Genomic DNA, 23,665 nt, shown 5'->3' with positions numbered 1-23,665 from the left:
GTGAAGTTCTCTACAGAGAAGCAAGTAACTTAAATATAAGCTCAGAATAAAATCCAGTTAAAATATATATTCAAAGGGGTTGAACAGGAAGAGAAAGAAAAGCCCTTTACATTAATGAAATGGTTTTTTCAGATGATTTCATAGGCATCAAAATATTTTGCTAACCTCTTCTTGGCTGCACTTGAGCAGTGGAAACTTATTTCTCTGTGTCTGTCATTCTCTTTTGTTGTACTCACAATTACAGGGAGTTGTACTCGCAGGGAGAAAAATGTGTCTTTGTATCTATTCCCCAAGAATACGTACTGTCTGCCTGCGTGTAAATAGTGATACAGTTTTAAGAATAAAGAGATCATTTCCTTCCCTGCAAGGAGATGCAAGACAGGTCCTTTCTGCTCTAGGCTTGGTTATGTGGGTGAGCAGGTCTAACAGTACAGGGCAGCCTGCCTCCCCTTCCCCTCACGCTTTGGCCTGATTCTCCAGAACAGTAGCTATGACTGGGCTTCCGTCCCTGGTCAAGCTACAAGATGGCTGGAAATTCTGAAGAAGCACATTAAAGTCCTCAAAATCTATGCAGACAAAATTTCTGGGTGGAAAAAGCAGAAGAGTGTGCGGAAATGCAGATGCTTCGTTGCCCTGTGGCTTCTTGCAACGCGGGGAGTCATTCCTCGCTAGTGCATAAACCAACATCTGTTTAACAACTTCTGTCCATGACATCATTTCTGAGCCTAGCATCCAAAATGGGTTAGCTGTTGTATACACACATTGGGATGCTTCGTTCTTGTCCCTGAGGAGGTATAACTTGAACAGGAAAGAGAGGGGAGCAGGATTCAGATTAAATCAACTTAAATATAGAGGGGATTAGATAGTAGCAGGTGAAAAAACTCTGCAAGAATGTGATATTAACAGTAAGAGATCAGCTGCCTGTGAGGACTATGCTGGCTGAGGGTGCTCCCAGTGCTGGTACCTTGCTTGGATTTCAGTTTTCACTCTGCTTTACTCTGCATGAACTGAAAGGGTAGATGAGAAGGGAGAAAGCAATGTAGACCAAAATCTTGGCTAGGGGATGAACGACCCCAAACTTTGAGTCAATTCTGAGCCATGAGTCCTGTCTTAATCCAAGGCTTTTTGAGAAAATAAAAGGTCTTGGGAGATAATGTTGGAAGAGATTTCAAAGAAGTATTTTATCCTACAGCCCATTCCTCTAAGGCAGGATCAGTTGTTCTCATGGACACTTAAATCATTCCTGCCTCAGCTGTTTATGAGACCCTCCAGTGGTGGAGGTTTCACAGATTTTTGGACAAGATTTTCTAGCATGAAATGAATCACATCAGAAAAAAGTCTCCCCTGATAGCCAACCTGGAGTTTTCTCAGTGCTGTTGAAACCAATTACTCCTTCTCCTATCATCAGTGCACATGAAAAACTATCTTTTTCTCCTCTGCAGCTACTTTGTGAGTCTATACTTCTTCTTTTCAGTCCTCTTGTGTGAAGACTAAATAAACAATATTTCTGCACATCTTGTTTACTACAGTTCTGACTGTGCTGCTTTTTTTTTCTTCTCTGGACACACAAAATTGGTCCAGTTGGAAAAGTTGATTTAGGGAAGAGGAGAAAGCAGATGATATCTTGATATACACTTAGGACCAAAATGGATTGAATAGTAAGAAGAGAAAGTTTATTAAAGTCAATACCAAAAAAACCCTCCCTGTCCACCTTTTCTCCTGCCCAGACATGCTGTGTACATCGATGCAGCTCCTTCTCCTTTTACTCTGGCAGCTGTGAGGTTTGTCAGCCCTTTTGTGGCAATTACTTTAATTCCCTGAAATCAAAGCACCTGCCAGAGAAGTGGCTTGTTTTACAAAATCAAGGCCTATTGAAACATTTTAAGGAAAACAGTTGTTTCATTCTGTAAAGATACAGATCTCTTGAGTAAAGGAAAGAAGATAAAGGGGGAAAGTTTGACATTTGACTTCACTCTGGAATGCAGGTAAAGGCTTGAAATATAAACTCTGAGATGAACAGATTTGATTAAGATATCATTTTAAACTACTGTCCTTCTTTTCCTTATTTATTGGTAACTGTGAAAGAAAGACAAATAGCCTTATCTTTGCCATTGGACAAAAAAAAAAAAAGCAAGCTGGCAGCTTTTGCTGCGAAGTCTGAGTGACTTTGATGGCTACCATGAAAGTGTGTTGGTCTGTTTGATCTTTTGTTGACTAACTGCAGGTTTGGGGATGTTACAATACATGTTTACATAATGTAGGCTAGCTGCAAAGCCTCACCTTGGGTGAAAAGACACAGCTGGTTTTAAAAGCAAGCTAGGTCAGGATAAAAAGAAAAAGAAGTTACACAACAAGTTATGAAGTTTCAAAGGTAATGCATGGGTTATACGGCCAGCATATAAAAACACAAAAAGACTATACACCATCAGAAAAGAGTGCAAATAGATTGGGATTTGATGGGATCCCTTGTAGTTTGAAGCCAGCTTAGTGTTCAGTATAGAGCCAAACAACATTCCCTTTGAAGGTTATTTGTTAAAGAAAAAAGATGATTCAAATATCATCACCTAAGTCCCAGGCTAATCGTTCTCCTCAGAAAAATTTGCTTTTAGAGTTCCTTTCTCATTGCACTGTCCCAGGCCCAGCCTGCTCCCACCAGTGAGATTTTCTAATGCTGGGGGACTTGGACACCCAGTGCCAGGGAAGGATACCTAATGGGCCACTGGGCCTTCTTGATGGTTTTCAATTATTCATATCCTTTTGAAGATGTAAACTTTTCCATTGACTCCAGAAGGCCTTTGGACTTGGGCCTCACTTGCTGAAATAACCATGAGAAAATACTCTGATTTTTTGCAGTCTTGATTATAAGCCACAACTGCTAATTACTTGGAATTTTTTCATAATTTGTAAAATCTTGTTTTTCAGTGTCTTTATACTATATTGAGTATTCTGTGGATATAAGCTGTCTGTTGGTCTGTTCATAGAAAGAGCAATTAAATTTTACAGTGTTCTTTAGAGGAAAAGTGGGATTTAAGAGACACTGTATAGTTTGTCCATGATTCATCCTGAAAACTTGTTATGCAAGTGGTGACAAACTATGCTGGTAAACAGAGAGAGGCAAGGAACAATTTTCCAGTTGTGAAGAAGGTTATTTTCAAATTTACTGTATGAAGATGAATGCACTGCTCTTAGCTCAATAGAGATGGCTCCCCTCCAGCTGAAACATTCATTAAACCCCATATAGACACTGTGTTGTTTGTTTTTTGGGAAAATCATCTTGGAGCTCATCAGAGTGGGAACTACATAGTTCCTTCTAAAATTTCAGCTGGATCTGTGGGCCATTACAGGTTACCCCTTTTCAGAGTGCTCTGTCTAAATTCAAATATTTTATTCTTTTTGTTCAACCTCCAAGGAAGCAGCCTGATAGCAAAATCTCCCTACAAATTTTGTTATAGAAGTGCCTGTAATTCAGCACTGGAGGCAAGTGGTGTAGACAAATGGGTACATGCGCACAGTTCGGTGTTTCTGACATTCCTGACAGCAAAGGGCATATATGGAGAGGATGAGGGGATAGGTGAGAGAGTGGAATCTGGGAATACTTTTTAATGAGCACTGGTTTTTGTTTCCCTGGAGGTTGAGTGTAAATGTTGCTCAGACAACTTTTTGGCAAGATAGTTGTTATCTTTTTGAGTAAACACTTGGAGGAGTAGTTAAAACAACGGGAATATATTTGAAATCACTGTGAGAGGTCTCAGTGGTCCCAGCAGACATGCTGAAGAGCAAGCACAAAATGAACACTCAACAAAAAACCTGAGAAGTATTTAGTTAAGCTAATTGCCTGGTATAGGTATTTTACAATTGAAGAATGAGCAGTAATACCCAGAAATCTTTAAATAATGAGGGAACAGGCAAAAGAGCTTTGTTAAATTCAGAAAATTCCCTAACTTTACCGGAATTTGTTTAATATAAACTACTCAACAGAGTCATAACTGTCCGCAAGACAATTCAGAGTGACTTGGCTCTGCTTTCCCATTGCTACGCCTGGCTGAATGTGGAAAATACACTTTACTGTGAGCAAGGATTTCTCTGAATAAACCCATTTGTGTGAATTTGCTCCCATCTATAACTAGCTTTCACGGTAAAAATACAATTTCTTTTCATGAAACAAAGTCTTGTTCCCTCAGGGATAAAGACAGTTTTCAGATTACATTTCATAATTCAGTCTACAGTAGACTGTGTTTGACCATGAGGACCCTAGTGGGGACCATTTTCGTCTCTGTAGCCTGTGGGCTCTCTCCTCTGGGTAGCAACTATTTATTCAGCTTCCAAAATAAGTGACGAAGGAAGAGATGGGACAGTGCCCCTGAGCTGAAAATGCCCAACTGATGGATTGTGAACAGGGGAACTAATTTCTGCCTACTGCTCTCACTGGATTTCCAGCTGGCTGCCTCGCCGAAATGTAATACAGTCTTAGCAATTGCAAAAAATGCATCAGAAAACACCACTTAAATTAGGCTCACTTGTGGCTTTGAAAGTAAAACATATCTTGCAGTAGTTCAGCTGTAGTCTCCTGTTCCCTCGCAAAGCACAGAGTATGCAAGGGCTCTGATATCAGATTTTCTTACAGTAGATTTACCCCAAAATATTCCCACTTATATCAGTAGATTTACTGTGATGAGCATCTGCTTTAATGGCCTGAACCAAAGCCTGTTTGAATGAATCAATGAGGAAACTGCTGGCTTCAGTGAGCTCTGCTATAAGGCCTAAGAGAGACATCATGGGAGTTCCTGAGCATTTTAGGTGTTATTTACAGTGGTCTGCTGCTAGGGGAGCACTAAATCACGGAGTTATTTGTCTGCTGGGGAGTTTAAATGGCAATCTGCTATGCTGCTGCCACAGCTACAATACCTTTTCTGTTGCAATGATTCATGACAGGTCAAGGGAGCATATGGAATGGAAATACGCTTTATTGTGTTCTATCACTTGTCAAGTCTTATAAACACAACATTTTTATTTTGAGGTATTCTCACTTTATTTTGACAGATACCCATATGCAGAACCAGCGAGAGCGTACCTTTATATACAAAAATATCACCAGATGCCCTTTTCATCTTAAATTTTAGTATATTTTTCATTTCAAGGCTGATCCTGCTTACCTCCCAGTAGCTCTGGGAATTTTGCTTGAGAGAGAAATGCAGCACAAGCCTTTTCCAGATCTCAGTGGTCAAACTACTATGGAATGGGGAGGGGGCAATCAGCCTTGTGAAAGGGTGTGTTTAGCTACAAAAAGGGCCAGGTTTAGGCTCCAAGAGCAGAAATCTTCCATCCATGGGATGTTTCCACACCACTTCTGCTGTGCTGCCACCCTTTGAGCCATTTTCAGAACTCTCCAGTGTTTTCCAAAGCGTTTTTCACTCCCAGTTCCTAGCCCCAGGACATGTTTTCCCGACCCTGTGTTTGCAGTTGCATTTCCATGTGGACAAAAGTTACCACCAGCCACTCTTCAGGCAGGGTTTCCTTGGTCCTTTCATCATCTGCTTAACGTGGATGAGGAACATGGTGCCATACTGTTTGCTGGACTGGAAACTGGTGTGAAGAACATCATCATTCAGGAACCCAGTGGGTAAAGGGAGCAATGCAATGCATCTTGTCTGCAGGAGAGGGGCTGGTGGGTAGGATCTCTTCACGCTTTGCAGGAACCACTGTGAACATCACCAGCTTCACGTTTTTCTCATTAGGTAGCAATCTAGATCAAACTGCACTGCAGTATTGTGATTTAGAGGAGACCCAGAGTGATGCACAGCCCTGCAAATGTCTTGGAAAGACATTCGTTCAGCCCAGGGATGGGGAGCAGTGGCCACTTACCTGTCACTTGTATTTTAACCTGAGTTTATCCTTGCCTTTGAGTGCATCTTCAGAGATGGGGCCAGAGCAGCCCAGTCAACTGCCACCTTGCTCCTGAATGACTGTAGTGCTGCAGCACATAGTGCCAGACCTGGTGAGCCTTGAGTTGAATTTTATCTGACCGCCTCCTCAACAGACACATGGTCTTCCAGGCTTCAGTAGAAGTCTGTGATTTTCATGGCTGTATCTGCTGAGATTCCCATATAGCAACACAAACTACAGCATGGTTTATGTGTTACCAGCTACAAATTGTGCTGTAACTTGGAGTCTGACTCAAGCACAAATTGTCCCGTGATGTTAACTGTCATCAGACACTTTCAGCACAGACTCTGGGTTGCACCTAATGCAAGACTTTGATCTGGAATCGCCCCCATAAAGCCAGAGCCCTTTAGGAACTCAAGGGCAAAATCTAGGCAAAAGAATCAGCCATTTTCTTAAAAAAAGGAAAAAGAAGCTTATTGTTAAACTCTAGGCCATGTGTAAAAGTTCAGACATCATTTCTTTCCTTACTGGTTTGCTTTCACCTGCCTCACATCGTCTACTCTTCCCCACCTTTATCAAAAATATGTGTCAGATATATCTAAAGTGGGAAAAAAATATGCCAGACTCAGACTCAAGCCCTTGTTAGCAGCCTGGTGGCTGTCAAACTCTGACGGAGGGTTGTCAGCTCCCTCTCGTGGGTAGAGGAGCACTAAACGGTACAGGCTGGTGTTTCCGAGGCAGCTGCATGTCCCGTGTCAGACCTGATTTATTGTGTGATGGTTCATCTTTGTGCATGACAGTGTCCACAAAGCATGAGAAGATACCTGTGAACATACGTGTCTGTGCTGGCTTGCACATACATATGCACAAATACGTCCACCATGGGTAAAGCAAGCCGAGCTCAGCCCTCAGCTTGAAAATCGGTCTGTTCCACACTTTTGGTTTTGGGCAGATCATCTGATTTAGGTTGCTTGCTTGTAAAACTCCTCTCAAGGATGGACAGCAGAGCAGCACTGCCCTGACTGCTGCAGCCTTCGTGCAGCTTTGCTGGGTGCTGCGGTGACAGCATGCCTCAACCCTCGGGATGCTCTCCCCCCAGTTGCTCTGGCAGGAGAGGTGGACGTGCCCTGCGTCCTCCAGCATCAGAGCAGGAGCGTGCGAGGATGCTCGGCCGGCAGCGTCACCCAGACAGCTCTGATGGTGGCATCCAGCCCACCCTCAGCAAAGGGTCCGCTCAGCATTAAGCATCAGCTTGGGTGACAGCAATGGTGAGGTGCCTGCTAGCGGTCAGCCCTATGTCTTAGCAAGCACGTGGGAGCACTCTTTCATATTACAGTGGCTTCCAAATGTGTTATAGGTTTACCAAGAAGGCTCAGCTTGGCTTCCTGCAGCTCAGAAATACCTGTGTATGCCCTTCAGCTCACCCACAACCGGGCAAAGCTTTGTGGACGCAGGTCGCTTCTTCAGTGTGCAAATGGGGATGGCTCACAGAAGATATTCCTGTGATGCTCCCCCTTCTCCTGGTGGTGTTATAGCCAAATTCTTTTTGACATTGTTGATTATGCTTGGAAGCGATGCTTTATCTCTGAGTGTTTATAAAGTGCTGCTAAAAGGATGGTGGTCAGGAGGCTGTCTGGTTTTGGGCCTTCTGGTGGTGGTTGTACGTCAAGGTGTGCTCTCCATAGCCCCAGCTGGTCCTCCAAATCAGCTGATTATATGAGATAAACTTCGTGTTTTATTTGGAGCTGATAAAGCACACAGAAGTCTAGATCACAATATACAAAATATTTTTCCAGGATGATTTTTCCACACAAATGGTTGATTTTATGACCTTCTAGGTGATTTTAATGGGAATATCTGTCAATATCCACAATTACCACAGCTTCCCAAAACCTAAGACTGCTTTTCATGTTGGGAAGCACAGAGCTAAGCAGTGAGTTCAGGGACAAGGAGAATGGAAGAATGCCTTATTAGTACCGCTCAGAATCATAAAGTTATTACAGCTCAGAATCATTTAATCATAGAGTTATAACTCCTAAAATATCAATGTCCTAAAATAGAGATTTGTAGACTGAAATTTTACCATAGATCTTCTGATTTTTCTTCCTTCTTGAGTAAGGTGGTCAATTTGGGGGTAAGATCTAACCAGGTGCAGAGACCCTCTTGAGGAAATGCTTTTAACTCCTAACAACATGAGGGGAAATTAGGAGACACAGCAGTGTGCCTAAGGTGCAAAGGATTTTCCAGGAGAAGGTCCGGGTAAAGAAAATGAAAAAAATCTCTTGGGAATCACTGTCAAATATAATGGAATTTCAGGGTCCATAGCTCTTCATAGTTATCATGTGGATTTATGTCCAAAGCCTGTGCTTGTATATGGTGCCAGCTCTTAAGCTAGGCAAGGAACATGGTGCAAATGCTAATGACATATTTCTACTGAAGCAAAACTTAGACATAATGTTTCCCTGACAGGTGATCAAAACATCTCAGCAACTATCACACTCCGTTTCCTACTGTCAGAAGTAATGGCGTTATCTAGACTGGGAGCTATTAACACTTTGTTATTGCACTGCCATTCACAGAGCCCAAGGGAGGATGTTTTTTTTTCTTAAATTGCAATCCGTCAGGCGTGAATGAAGATCTTTATCGGCTGAAAGATAACAGCTGATGTCTTCCCTCCTGCTCTCAGACAGGGAAAGTAATATCCTACATAATGGAACAAGGGAGCTGTAGTAGCTCCAGTGAGAATGAAGAGAGAAGGGAGTAGATTGTGTTTCAGGTGTAAGTGTTGAGCTATTAAGTTTCATGGAGTAACGATGTCCTACCCTGTAAGACAGAGTAGAAAGAGGCTTTTTATTCCGCTCTTGGGGGCACGGACAGGGCTGTAATCACATTCCCATTGTGTGGGGGGACCAGGGGATGCAGAAGACACAATCTGTTTTCCTACTTCGACTTATCTACCAGAAGGGGAAAAGTTAACACTCTGATAGTCGAGACAAGCCTTTTTGAATGTGGTATTTGTTTTGGCTGGTAGAAGTAACCCCAGTTAACTAAAATGGCAGAGCTATTAAAGAGCCACAGGAAAGGGGTGGGCAGGGCATGTCTTATTTCAGCCAAGGTTGGTCTTTGAATAACCAGCTCCTGTAATGGTTAGAGCGGTTTTTAATAGTTTGTGTTTCTGGAGTGGGTGAAAATCATGCTTCTAAGTCTCTGGGCATTCGCTGGAAGAGCTGCAGTCAATGGTACTGGTACCATTTGGGTCCCCATATCCTCAGCCCAGGAGACAGTCCTACAGCCCTGCTGCTGAATTTATCATTGCCTTAGCAGTCATGGGGAGGCTGAAGGAAGTGTAAATTTGGACCATGACAAGATAACACCAAGGGCTTTGATAATGGCACAGACAAATGCATATGGGGAGGCTTCGGACTAGCTCAGGTGTCCTAGCAATGTCACCACAGCGGGCTGGAGGTCTGAGGGAACTCGCAGTCTTGCTACTCTGCTTCCTAAGTAGGCTTTGGTGTCTTTCCCAGGCTGTGTGCTGCTATTGCTACACGGCTAAAGAAGACAAGTCAGCAACAATACAGTGGACACAGAGAACTAGTGTCAGGAAAAGTCTCTCATGGTTCACGCTGGCAAAGGAGAGAAGTGTGAATAACCTGGGTTATTGGAAAGGACTGTAGTATTTTGATGATGTTTTTCAGCCTTTCCATTCCGAATCTTGCCAGATGCCCAAAATGCAATGAACATCGCTGCCGAAGCACCACTTGCATGTTCACGCTCCAAGATCAAGCTTCATCTGTGCAACTACTCAACATTTTTTTTAGATATTTCTTTCCCTACCACTGGTATCGCTAGTGAATTCTTCCACTGAAAAGATATCAAAGAGGAGGTTGTGGTTTTCCTCACAAAGGAAGTGATATAAGAATGACAATTTGGTCTGCTCTTCCCCATATGATGAAAGGCTGAAGTCAGGTTAGCACATTACTTCAAAATAGAAAGCTTTCTTTTTGCTTTCTGAAACACTTTACAATTACCTTTTGCTGTAATTTACCTGTAAAATTACCTTTACCTGTAATCTGAGACCCTTGTTCACCCACCTACTCACTTACTAAAATGAGGCACAGTTGAATACCTTTCTGAACAGGAACACAAGAATGTGGTTCTCTAGAAGTGAGAGAGTGAACAAGTCCAAGGTCATCACACAGGGGTGGGAAAAGCCATATCCTGCTTTGCAGGCTTTGGCCTTTCATTAATCTTTAACAAAGACCTCAGAAAAATGGCTTTGAATGCTAAATATGACCTTAAGTAGACATGGGAGAAATGTGCAGGCAGAGACATTTCCTTCAAGGAGCTGTGGAATACCCTGCTATGTTCTCTATGCAAGCTTCTGCCAGTGCTACTCCAGGGGGTCCTTTTCAATCAAAGTATCCCAAGATTATCCAGCGAAAATGGGTTGCATCCAGGATGGTCTCTGCAAGACAAGTGCTCTCAGACTATCACCTGGTGGTGTCTTTAGCCTGTTTGCACATAAATAAATGAGCAAAGACTGCAAGGATGATGACAGAGGGTGCCATGTGGTTCAGTTGTCTCTATTTTTTGTGCCTGCTGTATTGCTTTCACATGCACTGTAGTCTAAATGGAGTGTAAAAAAAAATATCTATTTACATTTAAAAATCAATCACCTTGACACTTTGGCAGATGGTTTTGGAGGCCGCCTTTTATACCATGCTTCTTAAAACTTGTCAGATGCTGCTTATTCTGTTTCAACCCTTCCCACCCCGCTTTTCTTCCCCCATTCCCTATCATTAACATTGTAGCTAAATTGCCAGACATATAAATGCTATTTTCCATTAAGGTTGCCATGTTACCAAATACGTGCAAGTTTGAAGTAGGAACATGAATTTAATTCCCGAATACCAGTGAGACAGATGTTTCTGTTACGAGGAATTAGCACTCGGGGCTTCCTTTCTCTTACTGAAAACAAATAGCGGTGTTGCTAGCATTCTTCTGTAATTAGTAAAGATCTGCTTGGTCTGTACTTTCTTTCTGCTAAAAGTTTTGCACATTAGGGATTGTGTCATTTTTCTGTTTTGGAGCATTGTTTAATAGAGCAAAAAGGCTCGCTTGCCAATAAGTGCTTGTAATTTATTAAATAAATAAATTAAATTAATTTCTTAAGTAAATTCTGTGCTGTTCAAAAAAGGGATGAAAAGTCTTCTGAATCCAAAACATTAGATGATCTGAGGTCTATGTAGCTGGAGGAGTCTACAGAGCTATTCAGCTGGCAGATGTAGGCATCTTCTCCAGGGCAGCCAAAGCACTAGCCGTGCTCCTTTGACCGTGCCGATGGCACCTCTGCCTGGCCCGTAAGGGGAGCCTGAGCTCTTGATTCACCCATAGATGCCTACCTCACACACCTAAATTAGGTGCCGTAATCCTTGAGCTGAATTGCCCCTTGGTGGAATTATTTGGCTACTTCAGCGAACGCACTTTTGCAGAGCACTAGGGTGCTGAGACAACCACATAGGACTAGTGGAGGTGGCAAGGGATGTCCTTGAGACCTGCGCCCTTCTGGGGTGGCAGCTGGAGACCAGCTGGGCAGCGCAAGAGCATCTCGAGTGACACAAATGCCGATGTTTTGGCAGTGGAATGGAGTGCCAGGTGTCCACTGTCAGTGGGAGAAATTACCCTCTGGAGATGCCTGTCTCTGTTGCGTATGGCCGGAGTCTAGATGGCCAGCTTAGATTAGACTTCCAGCTTTTAGCTGGTGAAATGAATCTCACTTTATGAAAAATAGGAGTGCTAATGGTTCAAATGTGTGATTTATATTTGCATTGTAGAGACACTTAGCAGCTCAGCCAAGATAGATCCATTTTACTGGGGCCTCCACAAATAAAAAATGAGTATTTTTTTAATCTAAACAAAAGCTCTAATACATTTTTATATGCATACACACACTCAAGAAGCGAGGAACCACTGTAGTCTTCCTCCTGGAGATTCAGACCTGAAACAGAGAGGCGTGAAGTGATTTGCCTAGAGTGGCATCGAAAACTTTGGACAGGAGAAAGAACTTCACCTGGCTTTCCTGCCTTTGGTTCTGTGTCTTAATCACAAAAATGTTTTTTCTTTTCTTCAAATAACAGAATTCTTAAAACAAGTTCTGTATATAAATCTTGTCTGAATAAATGCCTGTTCTCTACAAACTGTATTCAGCTACTCATGTTAGGCTTCTAAAAATAGATGGGTAATAAGAGAGCCTTTTTCTTTAATGGTGTTATATGTAACATGGCAAATTCAAAATTGTGCATAAGTTACATGTGTTTGAGCCTTGATTTTGATTGAATGGTTTAGATTTAATGAAGAAGAGTCTGACCACACTTATATGTGCAGTGCCATGACAATCAATGATAGACAGAAGTAAGCAGTAACTAACCCTGAAGCAGTAACGTGCAATAACATGCCCTGAAGCAGTAACATGCCTGAAAATCTTTTGTGCTGAAAGCAAGTACATGGCTTTGCTCTGGCAGGCTATTGTGCACAGAGTAACCCCAGCTTTTTGAACAATATGTGTAAGGGTCACCTTGAAAAAGTGTTGGATTAATATCTGATTATTGCAGCAGATCATCAGGCCCTGTTCCTTGAGGTGCTTATAAATTTTATGGTGCTTTTCATTTGAATTCATTTGAATTTCTTGTGATATTCTGAGGCATCACAACACCCATCACCTTAATCCTACGGGTTCTTCTCTGCTAGAGTCTGAGCAAGGAAGTTAAAGGCTTGTGAAGTCATGTAGCTTTCTATCAAAGGGCACAGACTTCCCATGATACATTAATGGATTTTTTAGTACTTTCCCCACAAGGTGGTATATAGGTACAGAAACATGCTTTGGGAAGGCATCTCTGATAAGGAAAACTACCTGGCTAAGACTGGGATTTTTTTCCAAGTCTGGAATTGATTGCAATAGACCTTAACCCTAATGTTTTGTGAACTCTGGTGTGAAATCTGAGGTTCACAAAAGTCAATGGCAGAAGACCATTGACTTTGGTCAGGTTGTTTTTTTGCCCCAGGACTCTCAAGGGAATAATTTCCCCGGTACTATTTATGGTTCTGTTGATGATGTGATATCTGTGTTGTATGTGCATGTGTGGGCAGCCCAAAGCTCCCCTGTCCTTTCTTAGTGCCAAAATGCATTGCAAACACATTCTTGTTGAGTTGCTTGTTATCACCTCTTTGTCTCTCTTCCCTCGATCGCTTTCCTGCTTTCTCCTTTCTACTGCTATAATTTTAAAAATTGCAGAGAATTGCCTCATTTCTCTAAAAAGGCAAGCATGGTGGGGAAGCTTTGCTTTAAGAAGATATAATGTCCTCTAGTGCAAAAGACCCTAATGTGCCCTATTTTTAAAATACTGGCACGGATTGCTGAAGGGATCTTTCAATATATCCTGGCATGTAGTGGATGCTTAACACTCATTTCCTCTCGTGAATCTAAGTATCAAACCCAGATGATGAAAGTTTAATCCTTTGGCACAGGTACTGCACATTGCATCTTTCAACACAATGGAGCCCATTTTCTATGGAGAAGAGGAAGTGAAAAATGCCTTGCACAGGACTTCAGCGCAGGTTCTTGGGTGGAAAACAGGAGAGGTTAGAAAAGGTGCAATTTCTGCAAATTAAGTTCCATCTCCAAGATACACATCTAGCAGGCGAAAGCATTGCTTAATGAAAGAAGTAGAGTGCCTTAAAGCCATCTGCACAATTTCTTAAAACTTCACTTCCCTGATGGATAACAGATGGAGGAGGAAATTTATAAGTAAAAGATTAGAGCAACTCTGCTTATAAACAGGAGTACTAATCACTCTGCCTTTGCCCTGGAGACCAGATTTAATCTCAGGGTTTAACTTAATGCAACTGTCTTGTTTCTGCTGCCAACTGAGAACATTCAAATACTCCCATGATAAGAGATACTTTGGGATGATACAAAGCTAAACATTGCTTGGCAATTGATGACCCAGCATTTAATCAATGATTACACTCAACTTAACATGGTGAAATAATGGACTGGGTAATTTGTGCATCCAACATTTGTCATCTCCCAGTGTTTAAATTTATATCTGCTCAACAGTTCACTGCATTTGTGTTGTGTCAGTAGCACCTGCACTTTGTACCCTCACCTGATGGTTTTATTCAGCACCCTCTGAAATGAAAAGTGAGACGGTGCCTCTGAATATGTTGGGAATAAGGCGTGGGGCGGTAGATTTGCTGCAGGAGAGTCTTCAATATCTTCTCACCCTTTGGAAGAAATCTCTGTGTGCTGTGCAGGGGGTAGTGCATGGAAACCAGGGGTCTGTGATCTCAGGTGATGTCTCTGATGATAGTTTTTGCCGAGAGCTGTGGTGGAACAACAGCAGCTCATGTCCCAGCACACAGCAGGGTGTATAAGACTTAGCTAAGCTTTGCATCCCACTCACCTGTATTTCCAGTCCTCTCAGCATAAGCTGTCAGGTAGCAGATTTTCCACTCTGTTTTCTATTTCTATACCCCAGTTTTTGTGCTGTGTTCTGAAGTGTTGGGCAAAAGAAGAGAGACAGTGCAATTATACCAATGATGAATTTTGATTTTTCATTTTGCTGCGTAAAGTGGAAATTAAAAAGGAAAATTGTCCTAGTCTGACCTGAAATGAAAATGTATTAATTTTGTCATGGAAAAGAAACCAGCCACTGTGCCTGCTGTACTCCTGCTAAAACAAAGTACCTCCAGGCTAAAGAGAAAAATTCTATTCAGAATGGAAATGTTTATTTTGCTCCTTGTTTCTGGTAGCTTTTTAGATGTTAGGTAGTTAGATACCTAAACTCAACTTCATAGCAGAACAAAAATTGAAATAGTCCATCTTGAAAAAAACATAGTTGTTGTGATATTTTCTCCTGGACTCTCTCTTGCCATATGTTGGAAAGCTGAACTGAGTTTACTACTGTATTGCAAGAGAGGGTTTATAGCACAAATACAGACAGAGGTGTCTACCCTTTGAAAAATGCTGAAGTCTTGCCCTTCTTTCTGATAGCCTGTCAGCTTCTGTGAACTAATTTTTCTTTTATGTGATACAGAAAATCCTAGGCACCTAGGCACAGGGTGCGTAAAAATTAGAATCTGCAACACAGGTTGACAACATCTGAGTCTGTTGATAAGCCCCGATTAATCAAATGCTTGTTAAATACAGTTTATCTAAACTTTAAAATTTTTGTGATGAATAAGCATGAGGTTCACCTTTGCTGATTAGGATAATAGAGTCGAGGACATTGTATCATAGCTGGGGAAATTGGTAAGACACACATTTAAGAAACCTGAACCTTTCTTAGCTCCCTAGAAACAATATTCCTGCTTAGCTGATCAAAAGAAAATGAATTTGTGCAATCTCTATTCATTTTGTGTATTAATAATAACATACTCCTTTTTTGCATTTTTTGTTTGGTTTATTGGAGAGACAAGGGCTTAGGGATCATCCAGGACTGTGTGAGAATGTGGCCATTTAAGTCTTTTCAGGCTCATTTGGAACCAAAAGGAATGGAAACAAATTCTCTGTGTCATGAAGATAGCTGTCCCGATACAGAATGCAACAGAGCTGCAATGTGAGCATGGCCTTTTTCATTTTAGACAACAGGGTTTACACGTTATGGGAAAAAACTCACCAAGAAGTGTCAGCAAGACTCTGCATCCTATTTGACTCTTGAAAATCCAACTCCAAGACACAAACTCATAGGAAAGCAGATAACAGTGGCTGTGTTGCTGATGGAATGAGTTGCTTTCAATAAGATTTGGAACAAATTAATATTTTGGACTTGTTTCCTGAAGATTGGCAATACTTGACCGATGGAGAATGGGTCATTGGTTATGCTATCCACCGGTGCTGACAAACCTTTAAATTTTTATCTATTTGCTTGTTTTCTTGCTTTTTAAAGAACAGTTTCAAAATGGTCTGGGATGTCTCTGAAAGTAAAAGGCAAGGGAAAACAGATTAAGTCTCCATGTTACAAAGTCACAGTACAATCTAGGTTGGAGGTCTGCATGGATTAAAGGAGACGTGTTCCCCCTTGCAAGCGGGAAGCTAATGAGCACACCCTTGAGACCTTTCTCTCTGGAAAAATGATACAATTTTGGTAAGCTAATTTATTAATAGTAAGTGCATATCTCATTGCTAAGGATCTCAAATGTCTCTTTATCAGGTAAATTTTCACATCCAGTGAAGGGAAACTTTGAGGTTTTTCTTTTTTGGAAGAATGGAAACGTGTATAAATATCTAACTAAAATATTTCCTTTCTAGACTTGAAAAAAAAAAAAAAGGAAAAATATCCCAGAAAAACCCAAGTATGCCTTTGATAATCATGTTTATACAGAGTTTCAACACTAGTAGTTTTGTAAGAGAGATTTTCTTTTTCTGGACTTCTTCTGTCTTGCACATTTTCTCCTTTTATGAAGTGTGTTTCTTTTAGACGTCCTGGCCTCATAAAAGTGGCTTATTTAGAACAGACCTGGCCATCTGGGGCTGCTTTGCTATAGGCTAAGCTTAACTTATTAAGTATTGTCATCCGAAGACAAACAAAGAGGCTACTAATGCGTTTTTGGCCTTTTCTGTGTATTTCCTATTCTGTGAGCAATAAAAAAAAAAGAAGGAAGGAAATAAAACTGGAATGAGTTGTCTGGAATTTGCCTGCTTTAGGATGAGCTAAACTGAATCTATGGAGGTGTTCAGCTTTGTTTGCCTGCTGAGGGGGAAGAAGGAAAGGGGGAGGAAGTGTATTTTCCGGTGTCTGCTGAAAAATCACCCCAAAATGTCTTGCCTGTGAGTACAGAAAGGGTGAGATACCACATCTGCTTTGGCTTGTTTGACTTAAGATCCTCCATCAGCTTTGTTGTTCTTCTTTGGACATGGTCCAGCACCTCCATGTCTTTCCTGTAGTGAGGGGCCCAAAATTGAACATGGTATTTGAGGTGCAGCCTCACCAGTGCCCAGTACAGGGGGATGATCACTCCCCTGCTCCTGCTGGCCACACTATTTCTGATACAGGCCAGGATGCCGTTGGCCTTCTGGGCCACCTGGGCACACTGCCGGCTCATATTCCGCCGGCTGTTGACCAGCACCCCCAGGTCCTTTTCCAGCCACTCTTCCCCAGGCCTGTAGCGCTGCGTGGGGTTGTTGTGACCCAAGTGCAGGACACGGCACTCGGCCTTGTTGAACCTCATACAACTGGCCTCGGCCCATCGATCCAGCCTGTCCAGATCCCTCTGTAGAGCCTTCCTACCCTTGAGCAGATCAACCCTCTCACCCAATTTGGTGTTTTTTGCAAACTGACTGAGGGTGCACTCGATGCCCTCATCCAGATCGTTGATAAAGATATTAAACAGAACTGGCCCCAGTAGTGAGCCCCGGGGAACACCTCTTGTAACCGGCCACCAACTGGAGTTCCCTCCATTCACCACAATCCTTTGGGCCTGGCCATCCAGCCAGATTTTTACCCAGTGAAGAGTACACACATCCAAGACATGAGCAACCAGTTTCTCCAGGGGAATGCTGTGGGAAGTGGTGTCAAGGCTTTACGAAAGTCCAGGTAGACAACATCCACAGCCTTACCCTCATCCACTAAGCAGGTCACCTGGTCATAGAAGGGGTTCAGGTGTGTCAAGCAGGACCAGTGCTGACTGGGCCTGATCCCCTGGTTGTCCTGTACCTGTCGCATGATGGCATTCAGGATGATCTGCTCCATAACCTTCCCTTGGCACTGAGGTCAGGCTGATAGTTCCCTGGATCCTCCTTCCAGCCCTTCTTGTAGATGGGTGTCACATTTGCTAACTTCCAGTCAACTGGGACCTCCCCAGTTAGCCAGGACTGCTGATAAATGATGTAAAGTGACTTGGTGAGCCCTTCTGCCAGCTCCCTCAGTACCTCTGGGTGGATCCCATCCAGCCCCATAGTCTTGTCTGTGTGTCTAAGTGGTGTAGCAGGTCATTAACCATTTCCCCTTGGATTATAGGGGTTTCATTCTGCTCCCCATCCCCATCTTCCAGCTCAGGGGGCTGGGTACCCAGAGAAAACTGGTCTTACTATTAAAGACAAGGCAAAGAAGTCATTAAGTACCTCAGAACTTCTCTGCATCCTTTGCCACTGTTCCTCCCCTCACCCCCTGTATCCAATAAAGGATGGAGATTCTCCTTAGCCCTCCTTTTGTTACTAATGTATTTATAGATGGTTTTTTTTGATGTCTCACTGCATACAGTGAGCCGTAAACTGCTTATTGCAAGTGTTTTTTCCTCTCCTGAAGCAGCCAGAAGTTGCTTAGATTGGACCAGGGAGCTTTTAGAGCTTTTTTTGATATTTTTACTAAGAAAAAGGCCCAAATATACTTTGTTCAGAATACCACCCAACTTGTTCATCTCTTTACTTTATAACAGACTTTTGGCCTTTGAGGTGCTAAAATCAATTACAATTCACTCTGGTGACATGAGGGACATTGCAGAAGTGTAAAATTGTATATATTTATAAGGCTATTTGCATTCAGGCACTGTATAGACACTCAGGTGTCAGAATCCAGTTTGCATCTGGTCTGAAATATATTTTTCCCTGAATCTTATCAGGTTCTCAGACATAAAATTCCTCCATTTCTGCTGGGACCTCCGTCTTTCTTGCTGCTCTCCCACATTCCCTGGGAGCATTTCCCAGCTGTTGAGAAACAAGGTACCACCTCCTGCTAAACTGACCTCGGTAAAAAATACCTTTTGAGAGAAATGAATTGCTTAGCCCTGATGAACCCTCGCCTTGTCTGAACCTTTATTGCCTTTAGGAAGTGGCAGGATTCTGGAGGGAAAATATCTGCTGTTGGTGTGTGGTTGCAGCTTAATGTGCTGTGCCTGAAATAAAACACTGAGGGAAGATTTCTTTCCGCTGTCTTGTTGTGGAGGAAGAGTTTTTGAAAAAGCTAAAGACAATACTGAGATTAAGCTGCTGTTGTTTCAGCTCAGTGGCAGACGTTGAAGCTTTGGCTGAAAGCCCATCGACAGGACCAGATGTTTTAGTCTTGCACTTCCTTTGCAATGGGAAATAATGAAAACTGAGCCTTGTAAATGAAACGGGACTTTGCTGATTTAATTCGTTTGTCATGTCATTGTGATTCATATCATCAGAAAATCTCTCTGCCAGGGGTTCAGATAGGCAAAACAGGAGCTCATAGGGGAGCTACTAATGGGATTTCACAGGTGCCCTCCCATCTTGTTTTCACTTCCCAGATGTCATCTTTAGAAACTCCCACCTTGAGAAACCTATGGGACTCTATCAATTTTCCAACGGCAGGTGCTTTCTGGGAATTCATTTGGCATGATGTGTGTGATACAACCCTTTGCCTTTTATAAATCAGTCTATAAGAGCTCAAAGAGCTCTTGAATTCAAAGCAAAACACAACGCTCAGAGAAGCTGATGGCCTTCCCAGAGCTCTGCCCTGGGTGTGATATTGAGCACCTCTGTGCTACCTGGAAACTTGGGTCACACTTCACGTGTTTTAGCTCTGATCTATCCCACCTGGCTTACCAGAGGTGCCTTGCCCTTGCCTTGGGCTTCCTCTGTGCACAATGCAGAAAGAGATGCCTCCAGGAGTGATTCAGACCTTTAGGTGGGGAAATCCTCTTTTGGAATTGTCCATCTCTGTGTTGGCTATGTAAGGAGCGTGGGCAGCTCTGAGTGTCTCCATGAAGTGGAATGAACTCAGGGCCAAGTGCTCTCAACAAAATATGAGTATTCTTTTTTTTCCCCTGCTCTTCCCTGCACCTGAATATCAACAGCTTGCTTCCTCTGGCAGACTGTGCTCTAGCACACTGGATATTTTCGTAAAGTGACTAACAGACCTCTAAGTATGAGAAACAATGTGCAGCAGGTTTAAGCATCTTTCTTTTCAAATACAGGCAAAGGAGATACTAAAGGTGGTTGAAAACAGAGTTGGCATTGCAAAAAATCCCCGCATTTTCCCTCAGAACAGTATTTGTAATTTGTCACGACTTGCTGAGCTTTGTTGAAATTAAAGCTAGAAGGAGCTACCATGACTACCTGGTTTGATACCTCTGCACTCAGTTTTGCCAAGAGGCTTCTGCACTGGAATGTTTCCCTGTCAGGAGCATCAGCAATGCTGCTTCCAGACCCACAGTCCCACCAGCCTGAGGCTGCCTGTGATCACCAGTGCTGATGCTCTCCACAAATCCAGAAATTTGGCACAAAAGCCTTGTGCATCCTGGAGCAACAACAGCAAAAGCAACAGAGTTAGGGCCCTTGTGAATAACTGAAATGTAACATAAAAGAAACACGATAGAGGAAGAGAGAAACATATATTATTAAAAATTCATACTTAGCAGAGGTCAAGGAAATTTCCTTTTAAAAAAAATCAACATTGGAAACAAGACGAAATATATATATTGTTTTCCCACTGAGAAAGATTCCTTTTTTTTTTTTTTTTGCTTTGGTTATTTTAATGACCCATATGTAGTTCCACATCTATTTCTCTGTGTGTTAAAACAGAGTTTAAAATACTACATATTGCTTAGAAAGCCAGACTTTTACAGATTATACTATTGTAACAGAATAAAAAAATTGCAGTGCTTCACTCCTATTAAACATAGTTGGAAACATGTATCTACTTAATGGAGTCAAATAATATCCTAAAAATATGCCTCAGAATACCCAAAATGCTAAAATCTTGAAATAGAGGCAATAAAATGTAACAGATTTGAAAGAGGGGAAATGCTGTAGATGAAAACCAGAGAAGTCTACAGTAACAGTATATGACCATCCACAAAGCCAAGCTCTGGCAAATGTTAACCAGTTCAATATAACAGGCTGCCACTTGTGATCCTAAGCTCAGTAGCTTAGATGAGTTATTGGAAGGTATGCTCCGATTAGGGTCTGTTTCATGGTAGATATATGAAGAATGGGATTTTTAGCAATCCTTTAGCTCTCTTCCCGTAAACCTTCAGCTGGATTCAGTAGCTGCAGATTTAAGTGGAAACCGAGGCTTTTGAAAATCCCACCCAAAATGTTTTGTGTCTGCATGTACTAAGTCACAACTGATATTTTGAAGGAGAGGATGCTGAAGACAAGCACAGTCACCGAGGCTTTGGAGTTCCCCTATTCTGCATATAGCAGGGGGGCAGGTTCACATTAAATACAGCAAATAGTCCTTAGGGTAAAAGGAAGATGGGACGCAAATTCTTCCATTAACTGTGTTTACAGAAGTGTGTAAATCTGTGTGATAAATATATTCGTCTTTTGATTTGCTTGCTTTCCTAAACACTTATGTCTGCTTGGACTTTGCTTGTGAGCCACCCTGAGCCTCTGTGGAGTCCCATTAGATCCAATGAGAAATAACATGGTTGTAGGGAGATTTTCTCCTGGATGTTAACACAAGGGCCCTTAGATGGAAGCGCTTTGGTTCTGTAAAGGTTATCATGTTGCGTCCTGCACTGTCAGCACTATTGTAATAAAAATTAATTAATAATAAATATCAGCATAGAGTTTGGTAATCAACATTGTCAATTTCCCAGGGCATTTTAGGAAGGAGGATGGAAAGGATAGATTGATCAGCCTTGCAGTTATGTATTTTAAGGCAAGAAGGAGCCGTATTTGTTTCTCCTCTGCACTTTGTGATGACAGAACCATCATATTTCACTGAGTAACTTCTACATGCAGCTAAGTGCCTTGTTTCCATGGAGCTGACAGCATCTGGAGGACACTTCAGGAGATGGGATCCCACCATTTCCTTTGGCAATTTGTTTCCTCAGACTCACCCTCTCTGTTAGATAATTGTGCCATATTTCTTGTTGGGATCTCTTTGCATTTAATTTTCAGTCCTTTTGTGCAATGTTAATAAGCCTTTTGATATCTGATATATGTACTGTTTTTAAAGAAAAAGTGTAGTCTTTTTGACACTGAAATCATATCCCCCCTTGATCTTTTTGAGGACTTCAGAAGAGTGAGTGTCTGACATTTCTCTGTGAGGCACATTTTCCCAGCTTTCCAACCATCAAGACCTGTGTGTATCTCTACGCTCTGAATTTTTGTGAATGTGGTATTGAAAACATGTGCCCAAGATTTGGCATTACACCTTGTACAATAATGTGTTTCTGTACACACAGACCTGTACATGCATATGTAGAAAAATAGCAAGCCAAGTCACGATAAGTGTTAAGGACATAAAGACGAAAGGAACATATTTGTAGCCTTGGAAGACATTTTCTTCTTCCATCTAAATCTAGTAGAGCTGGATAAAAAGGCATCCGGTGCTGTTCATTGTTACAGAAATAAAAAAATGAAGTTTGTCACATTCTTTTCCCCCAACAGTTTAGGGACTTTTATGACTTGCATCTTTCCACTCTTCCTCTCCCCAAGCAATTTACTTAAATGACGTTTTGGCAGCTTGTGGTATAATCAAATGTTTTATTTGAATGGCTGACAAACAGTTGGGAGAAAATGTGCCATTGTTAAATATTTTATATGCTAATGTTTTCCTGAAGAGCTGGGCACCTGCCTGCTGGAGTCCTCTGTGATTCCCAGGAGATGTCCACAAAACCAGGAGTCAAACTGCTGATTAAGCAACATTTAAATAACAGAAATAAAATCCTCACATTTTCTCATTGCATTTCAAAGAAATAAAGAAGGCTATAAAACTGTCTTCATCACAGTAAGCTAACCCCATGTGTGGGAACATTATGCTGCTTCTTACACACAATACGGGTTAGAACATTATTGAAAATTGCAAAGCCATTTACATCCTGTCTGGCAAACAAAATGCTGCATTTTTCTTCTTAATGTAATCTAAAATATTCCAAAACACAGACAAATATAATGGAAACACTGACAAGCCTTTATTCACAGTGTCACTGAGACATCGTCGATGATTTAACTGCAACTACAAGCAATTAAATACAGTGCTTCTAATAATTTCCCATGGCATAGTATCTCTATAATATTGCACATAGGGACATATTGGCATGTGTAAAATCTTATCCCTACCAAGTGCATTTCAAGATGAAAGTGACTTCTTCTATATACCACTATAAGAGACATGATTCTTCTCAGCAAACAGAGGAGCAGCAAGATTGAGTGGGGGATGTGACTTTACCTCCATTAAAAGCTTTAATTAGATAGATCCTGGAATACTGTGTCTGTTTGTAGTATCCACATTTTAGTAAAGATATTACCAGATGAGGGAGAGGTCGGGGGAAAAAAAGATTTTATTGCAGCAAAATTTTTTCACGGCCAAAGAAAATAATTTGTAATGAGGGATTTGTGAAGCAAGTTCTTAGGTTATCAGAAGAAGACTGAAAATAAAGGTCAAGAGATGAATTAATTTCAGCCCATACGTTCTTTCACACAGAGAAAAGTACTGAGACCAGTTGTCCCTCCACTGCTATGGACAGAGTCATGGCCAAGTTGAAGCCAGACATACTTTTATGGAAGAACAATTAAACTTTGGGAAAATTTCCCATGAGAAGTGACTGGATTCTCCACCTCCTGCCATTCTTGGGAAGTGTCTTATGCCAGTGCCTGCTGGAAGACCTGCAGTGGGCATACACGAATCACTTGACCCACTTGTGGGACAAGAGAACAAGCATCCCTGTCCCATGGACACACTGATACAACCAATGTTCTGTTCTCCAAACCCACAAGTGAAAAGTGAACAGAAACTTACTGCCTCTGTGTAGATGCAACAGTTTCAAGTCATGATGGTGACTCCAATGCGGTGGCCAAATCAAACTT

Source organism: Buteo buteo, chromosome 1, assembly GCF_964188355.1.
Source record: "Buteo buteo chromosome 1, bButBut1.hap1.1, whole genome shotgun sequence".
Lineage (NCBI taxonomy): Eukaryota > Metazoa > Chordata > Aves > Accipitriformes > Accipitridae > Buteo > Buteo buteo.
Note: the sequence above shows the minus strand (reverse complement) of the source record.